The sequence below is a fragment of the Lagopus muta genome, chromosome 15 (genome assembly GCF_023343835.1).
Source record: "Lagopus muta isolate bLagMut1 chromosome 15, bLagMut1 primary, whole genome shotgun sequence".
Taxonomy (NCBI): domain Eukaryota; kingdom Metazoa; phylum Chordata; class Aves; order Galliformes; family Phasianidae; genus Lagopus; species Lagopus muta.
Window position 1 is genome coordinate 9757512 of NC_064447.1, and position 15851 is coordinate 9773362.

At 44.6% G+C, this 15851-nt stretch overlaps 1 long non-coding RNA gene across 1 annotated transcript; it reads left to right on the plus strand.

Moving 5' to 3' along the window:
• The first annotated feature begins 7592 nt into the window (after positions 1-7592).
• Positions 7593-14855, plus strand: LOC125700774 (uncharacterized). Its single transcript, XR_007380056.1, has 3 exons — positions 7593-7699; positions 7801-7884; positions 10527-14855. It is a non-coding gene; the product is annotated as an uncharacterized LOC125700774 (long non-coding RNA).
• Positions 14856-15851: the final 996 nt, after the last annotated feature.

A 15851-nucleotide genomic window follows, 5' to 3' on the forward strand; every position in this document is an offset into this window, starting at 1 on the left:
AGATTCAGGTGTTCCCATAATTATCCAGGGCAGACCCAGGGACCCTGTGTTTCAAGGCTCTTCAACAGCCATGTGATTTAGTATGCCACTGTAACATATAAATTATTAACCGTTATCCAAGATGTTTCCGGATCACAAGATGACAAAATATACTGGAAGAGAAGAACGGGAATGTTTTCCAGCTCAAATATTTTGATGTGCAATAGATTAAGATTTCTCTTGGCCAGAATCCTTTCTAAGGGGAACAGTTTCCCCTTCACGAGGTTTGCTGACTGCTGCTGTTGCTTTTCCCTGTCTTTTTTTGTTTGTTTGTTTATTTGATTTATTAAATTAGTGGGAGAGGAGTACAGTTCTTGCAAATGCAGAAGGGAAATTTCCCTTGCATCCTAATAGCAGAGAAGTTCATTTCTTGTCTACAGCATGGAAGAAATAACTTGTCCAAAGGAAGTTGGTCTGAATCCTTTCCTTTTCTTCGCAAAGGCATTCAGAAGAGCTTGAAAATGTGACCCACTTCCACTGTCACACCTCTCCAAGCAGGGGCCAATACATTATGTAGTATTCTGAAAATCTGATTTTCAAGTGATGATGATGCTTTGGAGGCTGCTTCTCAGAATCTGTTCTGCAAATATCAGCGCCTTGAGTGCAGGGGACCTGCTGAAGAGAAGAACCCGACTTCCTTTGTTATTCACGCAACAGAATGTCAGCACATGGGGGCTTTACCGTGGTCTCTTTCTTGGAGTAAATAAGTTTAATTGCTAATTTAATGCAGTCATGTCAGCAAAGAAATCAGAATCAAAACCAAGAGCACACCTCCATCTTTTGCCATATGTTTTCATGGGAGAAGGATCTTTGTTCTCATGTACAATGCTGAAACCTTGCTAAATATTGGAGAGCACATCACAAACCTTTACTTTGCCAGCTATAAAGAGATCTACTGCATATAAGCTATAGACTGTTTTCCTGGCATAAACATAATTTGCTAAGAAATGTAGAACCAAAATCTGAGCTGATGCAAAGCTGCGTGTGTTGCTTTGCCTTGGCAGACAAAAGAACTCAGGGGAAACTGCTGCTGAGGCAAAGAAGAATGCAGGGCCAACAAATTCTGGATTGCAAAGCCTTGATTTGCAGGCTTTAGGGAGGCAGCAGAGATACCGTGCTGTCTACAAGTGTGTCCTTTGTCTTGGGAATGGGCTTTCTGCTCCCAGCACCCAGCACCAGCTGTGTCTGTGCTTCAGGAGAGAGATGCAGATCCCCTCCCAGCTCTGTCCCAATTCCTGTGGAGAGAAAATGTGGTTGGCAGGGAGATGTGGTTCCTTTGCATAAAAGCAGTACCGTCACTTTCATATCTCTGTTGTGAAGTGCCAGAAGGTGTTTACCCCCTCTCAACTAATGTAGTGGAGTGGGCAAAGAAAGCTGAGCAGCTTCCCTGGGCAATTGGACTGGCTGATGGGCTTTGAAGTGCTCACTGCTGACAAATAACCAGTCATGCACAAAGGCAAGCAATCAGTCACACACAGTCAGGAAATACCATCTAGCATTTAACTGTAATTCAGCATTTTGCAATGAGGAGAAAAAAACATATCTGAGATGGACGGTTAGTACATTGAAGTTCATATGGGATGTTAAAGGCGCATTGACCTGAGCTGCCTGTTCTCAGGACAGACTGGCTTGAAAATTTAGTCTCCCTTTTTGTGTTCACAATGGACATTCTTGTGCTGAATTGTCTGCAGAGCAATGAAAGGTGGCTTTCACTGCCTGCTTGATGCCAGACCCCAGTCCTGCTGTTTGTATTGGTGCTACCACCACATCACAATTCACACCAAGGACCGTAAGCAGCTCACTGTTTTACATACATGAAATGCTGCAGCCAAGGATCCTGTGAATCAGACAGGCATTCACAAAACCTCTTCAATTTACATTGAATCTTGTCACATTTGCTGCTGTTTGAACACTCCAGTTTCTTGAGTCATCTTGAGCAGATGGTTTTCCACATGTACACTGACCAGGATTAGAAGTCCTAGGACTGGTGAGGATTTGTGCGGCAGAGGCAGGACAGGAGATGCCTTCTCAGCATTGCAAGGCAAGGTCTATAAATACTGGGGGCTGGGAGCACTGCTTCAGAAAAGCCCACTGCTTGAGCCAGGGCCTAATTCTCCTCATGGCAACCCACTTGTCACAATTTGACTCAGTTTGACTGTGAGTGGAACATTGATTTTCTTTATTTAATATAGCATCATTATACTTTTTATCTGCTGGCTGCATACCCCAGTGATGAGTACCATAGCAGGGTGATGGATAGAGAGCATAGTGCATTCGTCTAGATGATAGATAGGAAGACAATGTGGTGAATTAGTTCAGAGGAGAGAAAATACAGTCAATTATTTTACATAAGGCAGAGTCTGGTACTCACAATCTCTGCCTGAGAGCAACAGAACACATGAATAAAAAGATGAAAGAGTTCAGAAGTGAAATTTTTGTTTTAGTATCAACATATGGGCAAAACATTACATTTCAGCTCTAGAAATAAACATGTGCTAGCCTTGGGAGCACTGATGTTTAGCAAAAGACGGAGACCAAAGGTTATCTAAGAACATAGGCATTGTTTTTATACCATGTCATATTGCTGAAATTTGACGTGTCTCTGCTGATTTGAACCTAATCACCCCCTCCTATAATATGATAGTTTCAGATAACGTTAATTATTTGTAGCAGTATTAGCACTGCTTCTAAAAAGCAGTTATTTTACAAACAAAATGAAGCGTAAATGGAGCCATTCCAGCATGGATGAAAACCCCATTTAAAGCTTCATTTCCCAGCCTGATATCTCGGAGGCAGCCTGTGTTTGATGAGAGCCTTACAGCGGGTAGGCTGTTTGAGGGACAGCTATCTGTGCCAGGACAACACTGTTTTTATTTTTATTTCCCACCAGCTTGGAGAGTTTGCACTTCCTGAAATCCATCTTGATGGGACAACATCAATCAAATCAGTTTCTTTATAGCACAGGGAATGGGAGCCTTGTCAGAAGGTCAGGATTTCTGTGCCAGCAGGTTTGATTAAAACACTGGGAAGACACGAGGGAGAGGGCAAGTTTGTCTCACCTGTGTGACACCTTCTTGGTGAGCCACAGTTCATTGGCAAACTAGTTTAGTTCAGTAGGTCAATGAAATGACACCGATAGAAAATTTGATCGCATGCTTACAACAGGACATTTTCCTTCTTTGTTGCGGGGGAGTTGGACTAGATGACCTTTAAGGTCCTTCCAACTCACAGCTTCATGCTGTGACCAGTGCTTTTTCCACAATCCAGGACTTGGACTAAACAAAGCAGCTCAGCTCTGTGAGCTCTTAACTGCTCGTGCTCCCTTTCTGAGAAAAAATTATGTATATAAATGAACATTTACCAGTGTAGGGAATGAAACCCTCAGATGTTCCCTAAAACCAGGCCTGGGCAGAGGGATGAGTAATGAAGAATTAAAATCCAGAATGTGAACATGAGAAAGGATCTGAATGTGACTGTCTTTAATACATAGGGAAGCCTACAACCAGGTTTCCTTTTGAGGAGCCAAGGGTTACTGATTCTTCAGGACACGCTTCCCTTGCTAGGAGATATTAAGTACAGCATTTCACAGTGATATGGATGCTGTGGAGTGTTGTTCTGTTCTGACAGCCTCCCAGTATCAGCCACTGAGTAAATCTTCATAAACTAGGGAGAAAATGGAAAAGTAATATCCTTGTCTTAGGAGCTAACTTAATCAAATCTGTACGTTTGAGTAATATGCATGGTATATATTACTCTCTTCTTACTAATAGCAAATGTGACACTAACAGATCTCCTGCAAAGCTATTAGTCGTTGGTAAATATTTACTTAGCAGCATCATCTTATTTCTTTTTGCATGAATCATTTGCTCTTAATATCATCCTATTATTATTCTTATTGCCCGATCGGTCCCCTAAATTGCCAACACTGTCTCTGTTCCCTGTCAGACACCAGCTCAGCAGTTGACTTCCTGACACATTGTTTTGGGTGATAAAACATTGGTTCTAGAAGCCCTGAAGGCAGTAGATGGTGAACATTTTCTGTAACTTCCAAATATGACAAAAAAATTAGTAATATAATATTCCCTTAGGAAAGAGTAAACAAAAAAAATTGGCTTATTCTCTCAGACACTCTAAAGCAGAGGCAATGAGAAGTGAAGTTATTCAACAAATGCCTGGACCAAACTGACTATAATTCTTTGGAGAAATGTGGGTGTATCTCTGCTGGGAAAGTGAAAATTAAAGATGAGTACATTGGGTTCAGCAAAGCTCAAGGTCTCTTTTTTTTTCAAACAACAAGTCACGCATCCATGACCTAACCTAGCAGGAGGCTGTTTGCTTCTGTCTCTCTGCTGATGACACCCGGCTCTGTCTCAAGCTGGCTCGGCCGCTCAGGAAGCTGTTTTGGGTGGCAGAAAAAATGAACCCAAGCCTTGGATGCTCTGGAGAGGCCAGTGTGCTGCTGTGGGATTTACAGACATGGGCTGTGCTCCCAGTGTGAGACAGCCTGACACCAAGCCCACCACTGTAATTCCCTGGCCTTACATATTCCCCAGAATATATCTTAGTTATCATACCTGGCTCCTTTCCTAGGACTGAGTCCAAAACTGCTTCTGATCTTGACTGCTGGAGTATTTGTGTAAACACAGCATGCTGTACACCCTCCAAGCACAGTCCCCAGCGAGTCGGCTGCGGTTCTCCCAGACAACAGCTTGATGTTAAGATCCCCCATTATCAATGGTTTGACTTTTAGAAAGCCGTCTACATAAACAAAGCCTATTTATCCTGTGATTGTGCCCTGGAGACTGTCCTACAATCACTTTCATTTCCCCTTCTGCTTTCCAAGGCAGTTCCTGTCCCCGCGGCGCCGGGAGTTCGGTGTGGATCGCTCCCAGCTGCGTGCCTGCATGGTGTGGTGTGGCATGGCGTGATGGGGAGGCTTGGTCACTCGGTTCCCTCAGCTAAATAATGAATGTTCTGTCTGAAAATGGTTGAGAGAGACTCCTGACCCCTCAAAAAACTACACAAGAGTGGCTCAATAAGTGGGAATATGAGGGAAATTAAAATTTAATAGAAATTAACTGTGAAGATAATGAACAAACAAGCTTTCGTTCTTAAAAAGATACAGCAAACACAATTTCAAGACCTTTGGTTGTTGATAACAGAAACCCATGTTTCCTTGCTAACTGTCCCTCAGACAAACTCTTCTTTTTTGATCTTGATTGTCCTATAACAATTGACATTCAGGGAACTGCCAGCACATTCCATGAAAACTTTTGCTTATGCAAAAGGAGAAATTTTAGTGAAAGAACATTGCAATGAGTTTACTCTCTTCTTGATTGTCGCATTCTCTTCCATCTTACCAAAGAATTGATGCCTTTTACAGTGGATAGGGAATATATTGACATGGTTGAGCATCTTGCATGATTTGCCCAGTGACAGACGGCACTGGATCAAGTGATGGAAGTGGAAGTGAGAGCCCATTTGTGCCCATGAGTGCCCCTTTTTGAGTTTTTTAATCTATTGCATGTTTACATGGGAAAATCAGGCAAATTAACCTGTGCTAATTAAGGACTTGAACTTAAAGTGGATTCGTCAAACTGCATTCAGCCTCTGTGTGAACAGAATTAGAGACCTTTATTTGTTTTGTTGTGATTTGCCTCCAAAATGCACTAAGATAAACCAAATTAAGTTCGTTTGTTGCTGTTGTTCCAAAGAAATATGTGATGTGTGCTCATTCGTTTTAAAAGTTCTTTAATTAATTTTGCAGAAAATGTCCCTGTGCAGACACATCAACATTCCTAATAATATTTGGCTGGAATGCAAGATAATAGCGAAGTCCAGGCTCAAATAAAAGGGATGAATCATCTCTAAATCACATGTTAAGATATAATAGGATAAAGGACAATTGTTTTGCTGGAGAGAAACTTCTATGCACTGCCCAGCCGAAGGGTCTGCCACAGCTCTCACCCAGCAAATTCACTGGTGGCAGTGTTCGATTTGTGAGGCTTTGTCACTCAGGACTCTAAAAATGAGCACAATATTGAATCAGACCCAACCCAGAGACATGTGAGGGTCCAGTCCCCACCAAGCTGTGAGGTACCAAGTGCTGTTTTGGAGCTGCATCCCACATCCCACATCCTTTGGTCCATCGTCAGAACCATGGGGTCACGCAGTGCTCCCATGCACACAGCTCTAAAACCAGGGGCACTCTGCAAAAGCCCAGAATGTTACTTCATCTTTGCATTAGTACATCCCCAGATAGAAGCAGTGAACTTTATAGTGGAGGTGACTCCCTCTGCCAGATAAAAAAATAAAAAGCTGAAATGCCTACCCATTACTTAAGCACACACGGACCCATTTTCATAGCCTTCATCTCCTCTGCCCCTGGAAAAACAGCTCCTTGGAAATTATAGTAATTGTTTTATTCTCTTTGATCTCCACTAATAAAGCTATGGACTATCACTCAGCAGGAGCTGTTTCTCTTAGTTAGGATCTTTCCAACTGTACTTACATTAGGAAGGCTCTGGGGAAATTTCAGTAAATGCACTTGAAAAGAGCTCTGCAAAACTGCTTAGACTTTCTGTGAAAAATATTTCCCCTGCATTTGTTCACTGGCTGCTCAGAACACTTCTCAGCTTGTTTGTTTTTCCCTTTATTGCAGTTGTTGTTGGACTGAGGTGAAAGCTAGAGGAGAGAGTTGTGACTCCGTGTCAAGAGATCTTATGGCAGCCAAAGAACAGAGAGAAAATTTCTGCATCCCAGACAAGTCACTGTGGAAATCACACTTGAGAAATGTAGCTCTTGCTCTGCATATTTTACTGTCCAACCTCAGAAGGGAAGAAGGAGGAGTGATGAACGTGCACTGATCCTCCAGCAGGAAAACCTTCATTTCTAAGGTGTAACATAAGAGCCTCCAGCACCCGCAACCACATCCCATTAGAGAAAATATCATTTAGTTCCCTATGCAGGCAGCATGGGCCTGACTTAAAAGTAGCACGGCACCTCACCTTCATGGATATCAGTGTAAATTGAGGCTCCTACATTTGAAAGTCCCATTGCACAATTTTATGCATGCAAATGGTTGGGACTGTTGCCCTTTGGTTGTGGTGCCCTGCAAGGACTGTGGTGCACTGGTAAGGACTGGGAAAGCTGGTGGGTCAGCACATTACTTCTCCAAGTTATGGCTTGTGAGGCAAACTGGGAAGGTGCTAGATTTTGTGTTTAGTGCTCAGGCTTTAAGTACCACAGCCATAACTATGGGTCACCTTGGTTGGTCAGCGAGGCAGGGACCAACACAGGCAGCAGCAAGTAGTTCCTGGCAGGCAGAGTTTCCATAGAGCTGGTGAATATATGGACTGCAGGAAGATGCAAAGACAAACCCAACCCTTTGAAATGGTACTGCATTTCAAGTGAAGCAAGCACAAAGGTCCACACATTGGGGCACCTGTATGGGAACTGCTGAATCATGGCCTGAAACTCTGATTGAGCACCTGAGGCAAGCAATAATTCAGCCCTGGGAGCACAGGTGAAGAAAATTCTCCTGTGCTACTGGAAGGGGTGGAGCATGGATGCAGCTCTCCTAAGAACTGACTACCAGGAGGGAAGGATCTCTTTTAGAGATTGCTCCTCTTGGAGTTTTCTCAGTGAGCCCAGGACAAAGGTAAACTTTCCATCCATTCTTCTTTAGTGTGATAACCTCTTCAGCCTAACTATTCTGTATATTTCTTAATTATAACATTTGTATATTCACTGATTGCACAGATGCCCTTCTGCTGCTTTTTGCTGTTGGAGATGAGGGTGGCAGTGGCCTTCACACCAAGCATGGAAGGTCCAATCTGTATTCATGTACGTGCCTGTTGCATAATGAGCATTTGAAAACTAGAGTTACTGCACCAGCTGCTCTCTTGTTGTTTCTTTTTCCCTCCAGCTAGAGACTCTAAAGCTCAGAGGACCAACTGCATAGCCCTACAGTAGTATTTACTGCACCTGGCACCCTGCCACAGGCACAGGGAGCGTGGTGCATTCTTCTGAGTGATGGAGAAATGTCACCCCTGGTGAAGGCAGAGAGCAGGACTAGTAAGGAATAAAAAGCCCCTTCCTTTAAACTAGTTTTAATCTTTCTATGGCTGGAAATGGAAGATCAGTAATTAAAGCTTAACTGAAAGAGATCAGAAAGCTTTTGAAGTTAATAAAACCTGTAATGCACACCAAGGATGATTGTATTTAAAGCACATGCAGGCTGAAGTCACTGACAGGACTTGGAACCTGTGCTTTCCCCATAGCAGTGTGAGGTTAGGTTCCTCTGCTGTAATTCCTGTCCCATCAGGTGACACGAGTGTGATTCCTAGCTCAATCACTCACCTGGGCTGTGTGTTCTCTTCTGCTTTGGTCAGGTGGCAGTGGTTTGGTCAGCTGTTTTCTAATGATGGGACCATCAGGGCAGGAGGTGCTTCCGGCAGCTCAAGCATTTCAAGCTGAGTTAATCAACAATGCTGAAAGAAATAAAGATGGAGAATTTTCCCTCTGTAATGCTTCAGCATGTGCTCAGGGCACTGCCCTGCATGTAGCATAGCTCTGGGCTCTCAGCAATTTAGCAAAGGCATTTCTTTTCCAATTTAAATAACTTCTGGACAGAATTAATGCTCTTTTCTCATCTCCAGGGCTGACATTTGGGAGAGGGAAGAGAGAGAGAGAGAGAAAGGTTCCACCTCTCCAGTGATACTCCCAGGAAGCCAGTGAGAGCTGAGATTTCATCTGCAAGGAAATCACTGTAGAGAAAGGGCCAGGAGCAGCCACTGGGTCTGGCTGTGCTCCACTGGGGGGAGGCTGGAAAGAAGAGGATGCTTTAGCCCTTGACTGCCACTTATTCCAGCATTGGAGAAAATAAAAATAAAAATGCTGAAACGATGAATAAAAAAAATATACTAAACCATGGCAGAAGACTGCCTGGGAGGTCGGGCTTTTTGTATTAACTCAGCAGATCATTTATTTATTTATTTATTTGTGCTGCCGATGAGCTTTCTTTAAAGGTCACTTTTTTTCAACATCTGTGCTGGGAAAATGCTTTTAAGTTTCTGCTGCTTTGTGTGTGTGCATTTTTCTAAGCCTTGAGTTTACTTATTGGAAAATGGTCTTGGATCATGTCGGAGGTAGCAATTGGGTTTTAGTTGTCAAGTGCATGCAAGAAAGGCACTTTAACTCTTTGTGTGCCCAATTTATCTTTTTCATTGGATTCTCAACACTGTGCCTCTAGACCTCAGCCTGCCACCCAAACCCTGCCTGCTGCACCACCTTTCCTTCTTCTTGCCTACCATCCTCTGCCTGCATCTGGGACCCCGATACTCTTTGTTTCTTCTTCTATCTCTGCCTTGGCATACAGAAGTGTTACATGGACTCTCTTATCTTGTGCTTGATTGCTGATGAGCTGCTGTGTCCGCCTCCTGCGATTGCCTCTGCTCTGGGGGAGCCTGCATGGTTGGAGGAGAGGTCTGTAGCCTCATGTTGTGCTCCTGCCTGCAGTCAGTCCATAGCTTATGGGTGTTCATGGGCAAGGTAAAGCCTTACAAAATTTGATAGCAAACACAAACTGTTATTACATCGTTTGATATCATAGTATTTTGGAGGAAGAATGCTGCCAAACAACACCAAGAGGAGAACATTCTTGTAAGGATGCAGCAACTCAGTTTGCAGCCTTAAATCCTTATTAGGGATCAGCTCTCTGGCCAAAACCTGTTCCCTGAGGATTGTTAAGAGAAATACATTTTCAAAGGGTGCCCAAGAAATCTCATACTATTCAAATTTTGCCCACTCTCAGCCAAAACTTAAAGCAGGAATTATCATGAGATGTGTGGGTTTTAGAGGTGCTTAGGAAGATGCAGAGCTGAAGCTCACATGGAATGCACCTGGTAGTCTTTTCCCAGGGCATCATCAGTTGTCCCAGACCTATTAGCTTGGTTCCCCAAAACCAATTTTCTTTGGAGGAGCTCTGAGCCAGAATAAGCATTGCTCCCCATATCATGTTTTATATGTTCTTGTGCAGAATTCCTTTATTTAAAAAAAAAAAAACAAGCCTGAACAATTGGCTTCCCTGAATGTATTGCACAAACTCTGTATTTACTGATTACAAAGCAGCACTGGATCAGAAGGAGACTCCCAGGATGCTCCATATGTGAGTGTGTCGCATAGCTCGTTTATATTTATCAGCTTCTGTCTTCAAACTAGTGAGATTTTTACTTCGTTAATCACGTTGTGAGGTTGTTCCCAAACCTCGTGCCTCTGATGGCTAGAATTACATTTCTGATTTCCATCTTTATTTATAGCCAGTTGATTCATGTTGCCACATAGGCAATACTAGAAATACAAGAATAAAAAAAATGACATTTAACAATCTGTCTAGACTGAGGACAAGGAACAAGTAAAAAATGCACATTCTTATTGTTAGCTAAGCTTAAGATGGTGCTTTTTGCTAACAGCAATTTGCATTTCAGGAGCTGGTGAGCAGCCTGTGAGGATGTCACTTTATGAAACCAACTGCTTCCCCATCAGCACAGTTCCATGCAATTCATAGCCCAGAACAAACACATCCAAGGTATCTGGACCTGTATCTACTGAATGCTTTGTCTTTGAGGGGCTGGAAGCTGTTCGTGCAGCCTCCTTTGTTTGTGTGCTCGTAGGAATAGAGGTCAGCTCTTCTGCCCTGGATTGTATGGCAATAAAGTTCACGTTACAGCTAAATTCCAGATACACAGAAACTATTGTCTCCAGGAGACACTGTCCATCCCATCTCCTTGAAAGCCAAAAGACTACATCTGGAAGTATTTCATCTTCAGAAGAGTCTGCCTCCCACAAGAATACGTCTATTTGGAGCTATGAAAAGGTAGTTATTTGTTAGTGTTTCCTAGCAATGGCGTAAGTATCTAAAGGAAGAGCGCTGAAGAATTGTGTTCCACAAAGAGGTATCAAGAGGGTATCTCACCGCTCTCCTCTAGTGGAGGAAATGCAGTGTAAAACTGCAAAGCGTTGCCAGTACTGAGCTGTAATCAAGCTCTCACCATCCGTGTGATTCAAGGTGTCTCCTGGTGCTCACACTTCCTGGGAATGGCTCAGGCTGCTCTACAAGCTAGAACAGCTCGCAGACTTGTGATGCCCAAGGGCTGGCAATGGCCTGGCAGTGGCTCATCAGGAGGGGAGGAAAACATCACCGCGTTCATGTTCCTTTTGTTCAGATGCTGCACCAGCAGAGTGGCTTCTGCTGTGCATGATCTCCACGGTGTGTGATCTTTACATGGAAATGATGCTCCTTGTGCTGCTCATGGGTCCTTTCCAAGTCCTGTGAAGCACAAAGGCTGAAGGTGGCTGCTGCAGCACACAGGAGTGTAGGAAACCTGATTTTCTCCGAGCCAATGCAGATAGGCTTGTCCTTCTGCCTGGATTCCCTTGCAGCATCACTTGCTTGAAACCTTTAATGTTTTGCCCTCCGTCGATTGCCAGGCAGCTACCCATGTGCAGCTGTTGCATTTGTCACAGGCACGGGCCCTGTGTATCCTCTTGGCTTGGAGGAGGCAGGGAGCACAGTGGGGGCTGAGCACAGAGCCAGCTCCTGGCCACTACCTCCTGCAGGGCCTGGGGTGTCCCATATGGCTGAGAGCTGTTCTCCATCACCACGAGCACTGCGCTCACCTGGCTCACAGGCAGTAGTCCCAAAGCTGGCACGCTGTTGTTGGCAAGGCTCCACCATCTCACACTTGCTGCATTTTTTTTCCCTTGGCACATATACGTATCTGTAATATGGCATATGTTTCTTTTTTTCATTTGATAACAAGAGACATCAGAAGTAGTATATTGATTTATTGCCTACAGAATATGGCTGCAAGATCCCACTGAATCTACTAAGTCCATAGCTCCAGCCCCTTCATGAATTGCAAATGGAGAAGGCTGGGGATTCTCAGCGTCCCCCATCTCCAGCCACAGAGTTAATGCAATAATTTGTGTCACATCTGGAAGGCAGCACCACCTCTGCCAGAGCCTGTACCCACAGAAAAAAAAAAAAAAGAAAAAAAAAAGTGAGGAAAGGCAAAGAAAACTTAGGGCTGAAAGAGAAGTGAAATGGGGGGAGATGGAAAGACTGCAGCCTGGCAGACAGAGCAGTGGGTTCTGACTGCATCTTACAGAAGAGGTTTGGACCTCTGTTTCTTCAGCCAGGATCAGCTGGGCTCCATGGGCTTTGTACTGCTTAGTGGTGCTGGAAGCCGGAGTTCTTTGCAGTGCCCTCAGCCCGGATTGCAGCTCATCTCTGCAGCACAGCTCTGACCTGTCCCTGCCAGCTCAGCCCACAGCAGTGCTCCCTCCGGTTGGGACCTCACAGTGTTTCAGCAGCAGTTGAGGAATTCTGCTTTCATACTCTGCTCTCAGCTCCTTTATTGCTTTAACAGACTTTAAGTAATCAGCCTGAAATTTTCTCCAAAACATTCCAGCTGCTCAAAAAAAAAAAAGGGGGAATAGAGGGTAAAATTTCTTCATATTCCTCATTTGAAAAGTAAGGCAACGGTGTGCTTTGCTGTGAAAAGTCCAGATTTCAAATCCTGATGTGAGCTTCAATTTGTGTTGGGGTGCAGCTGCACTGCATGTGAAAGCACTTAGCAAGGGGGGAATCCTTCTTTTGGGGGTGACTTCCAACTGGAAATGCTTGGCAATGGTGGAACAGCTGCCATCGCTTCTTCAGGAAGCTGAGCACATCGGTTGTGAGCTGGTGAATTCAATATCATAGATCTTATTAAAAACACAGTCAGTGGATGGAGCTGACCAGAAATTGTTGCCTGCAGGAGCAGGCTGACAGCAGCAGGCAGAGCCCAACTGCTTAAGGGGACCCAGCCCGGCTGCTGGGCAGCGACTCGTATTATTTTGCTTTTGGATTACGGGACTCTTTAATTAAAGGTCTTGACTTTATAATCCAATCAATCTAGATAAATAACAACTCTCTTTTGCAGATAAAGTTGTCGGCTTATCGCTGCCCAACAGCCATATTTTAAAGACGAGCCGTAAAATTACCCAGCAAATCAGCTTACATCACATCTGGTGGCCGCAGCTGCGTGCAGGCAGAGCTCTGTGTGCTGACAGCCACATTTCAGTGCCACCCTGGGCACGTGTCCTACTCCACCACCAACTCACTGCTTCCTCAGCACTGTTACGCTCTGCTACTCGTCCCATTCATCCCACAAACCCTCAGAGTTGTTGTAATTGTAATGGGGAGGTTACAGTGCCGGAGGATGAAATGTAATGCAATTAGTAGAGTATTTTACCCATTTTTCACCTTTTCCTGCCAAATAGCTTTGTTCTAATGAAGGGTATCAAACAAGCATTTCATTGTGATTTAATTGAGCGGTTCCTTGTGACACGCAGACATCAATGAACAGTTATGGGAATGCTTTTTAGGGATCAGTGGAGAAGGCAGCATGCTGGATTAGCATACAAATCTGCAAGGGATGGATTGTGCCAGTCTCGCCTCAAATACCTGCTTGTCTGTAAGAGCATTGGTATGCCCTGCATCCCTCAGCCTGTATAAAATACAGCAGCACAGGTGATAACACAGCCTTTCCTTCAGCTTTCTGAGACCCACAGTTACACAGGAGCAATAAGGACAGGAGCCACATTGCTGAAACACTGAAGCTATTTGCCCACTGTAATGCAGAGAGCTTGGGACTGACCCCAGCCCTCATTTTCACTCTTGCTTATGAGCAGCCCTTTTGCCACACCTTGGGAAATTGCATCTCAGTACAGTTTCGTGATGGCGTTGGCAGAGATGGAAGCAGGGGTGAGTCGGGCAGCCACTAGGGCTGAGGATGAAGCTCTGCAGGGTATTGGCAGAGCTGAGACAAAATGCCTGTACAGACCCATGTGGGCTAAACTTGCCCCTGGATAGCACTGCTGTCTCATTTCCTGGAATGTATTACCTAGGCTTAGCTGACAAAAATAAACAGAGGGGAAAAAAAGACTATTCTGTAATGCAATCACACTTCAATTGCCCATTTGTTTTTGTCCTTTAAAAGAGCTAATAACAAGGTAATTGGTGGAGATATCTCCTGGGCTCCATCAGTGAAAGCAAGAGGGAGATTTTCCCAACATGAAATAGAAGAGAGGCACATTTTTCTAGAGAAGAAAGCAAGGTATTACCCAAATTAAAGGAATCCATATCGATTTCTACCTCATGTCCAAGCAAGTGAAACCTTGTTCCTTTGAGCGTTGGCTTTTAATCGCTCTGAAGCTGCCTGACAAAACATCCCTGGTATTTGCTTCTTGGCAAGGAGGGCTGTGAGCCCACAGCAATGCAGCAAGGGCCAAACCTGCGTGGAAATACTTTCCCCACTGTGGTTCTGCTCCCACCTTTTCTGGCTCTGCCCTGTGCCTCTCCCAGCTGAGGGACTCCAAAGGAACTGCAGATGCAAGGGCAGCATCCAGAGAGTGGTGGTGAGGTGCCACATTCCAGCAAGTGCCCTCAGAGGGCTTTTTTTTCTTTTACATACACATGTTTTTCATAGTTTGAGAAAAGCAGCAGTGCCACAGGCCACCCCCTAGGTGCCTGAGCCATCCTCCTGCTTATTGCCATGTAGTACCTGTGCCAGGAAGACCCTGGGGCACAAAGGAAGCATAAACTTTCAGTCCTCCGTTACCTTGCACGTTAATTAATATTATTAAGATCCTGCTCCATGCTGCTTTTATCCTTTGCAAAGTACTTAGGATTTCTTTAAGATCCAGGAGCTGTATAGGAGCAAATTATCATTTTATTGAAGTGATTGGCTTTATCCCAAAGCAGGTTCTTAACGAACAGGCTCTAAAGGTTAAACTCTGTGCCAGGGTAATATGTATATCTCATTCCCCAGTGCCTTTTGTGTTCAAAAATCGACAGTTTCCATCTGTGAGAAGAGGAATTTAGACATGCTGATACTCTGACATTTAAATGTGAGCAGTGGAAGATAAACACAGTCTGACATAAAGTAAATGGGGTGATATTAGGGAAAGTTAAATTCCAAAGACTCTCCTGCTTCTTCCTGCTGGGGTTCTGTGCACAGAAGAGCACTGCTGTGAGTCTTGGGGGCTTCCTGCAGAAGCTCAGCACAGTGCCTGGCAATGTGGGATTCCCAAAGCCAAGGGCCAGCCCCGGCAATGAGGTTGTGAAAGCTGTCCCTGGTTGTGGATGAGCCTGACATCCCTGCTCTGCAGCCAGCACTGCTCAGCTCAGAAGAGATCTGGGATGCATCTCCCAGGCTTGGTCTCAGCTGCAGTCATTTTGCAGCAGTGCTGGATGGCTCTGAGCATCCCGGATAGCTGCAACCCAAGCAGGTCACATTGCAGACAACTGATGTGCTGCTCTCCAGCTGTGGGAAAGCACGGGTCTGAGCAGCAGAGAGCACCTGTGTGGGCTGGTGGGGGTAGTTGTGGACACTGGAATCATAGAATCACAGAATATCCTGAGTTGGAAGGGACCCATAAGGATCACCAAGTCCAACGCAGCATCTTTCCTCCTTAACAAATCGGCTCCCTTCCATTGCTACAGTAGTTTTTATGGTAAATAGCATAATTACAAACAGAAGCACAGAAAGATGGAAAATGTGGAGAGAAAGGTGAGCTAGGGAAAGCAGTGAAGTTCTATGGGGACAGCTGGATACAGTGTCCCCTTGGAGGGGTCTCAGTCTGCTCTGATTTTGTTGTTGACACATTTTGCCCCATCCTATACCCAGACAGCATGGAGCTAAATCAGGGAACCTTGTCTTTGTGAGCATTTCTGACATCTCTGCCCCCTCCAGTAACCCCGTAAC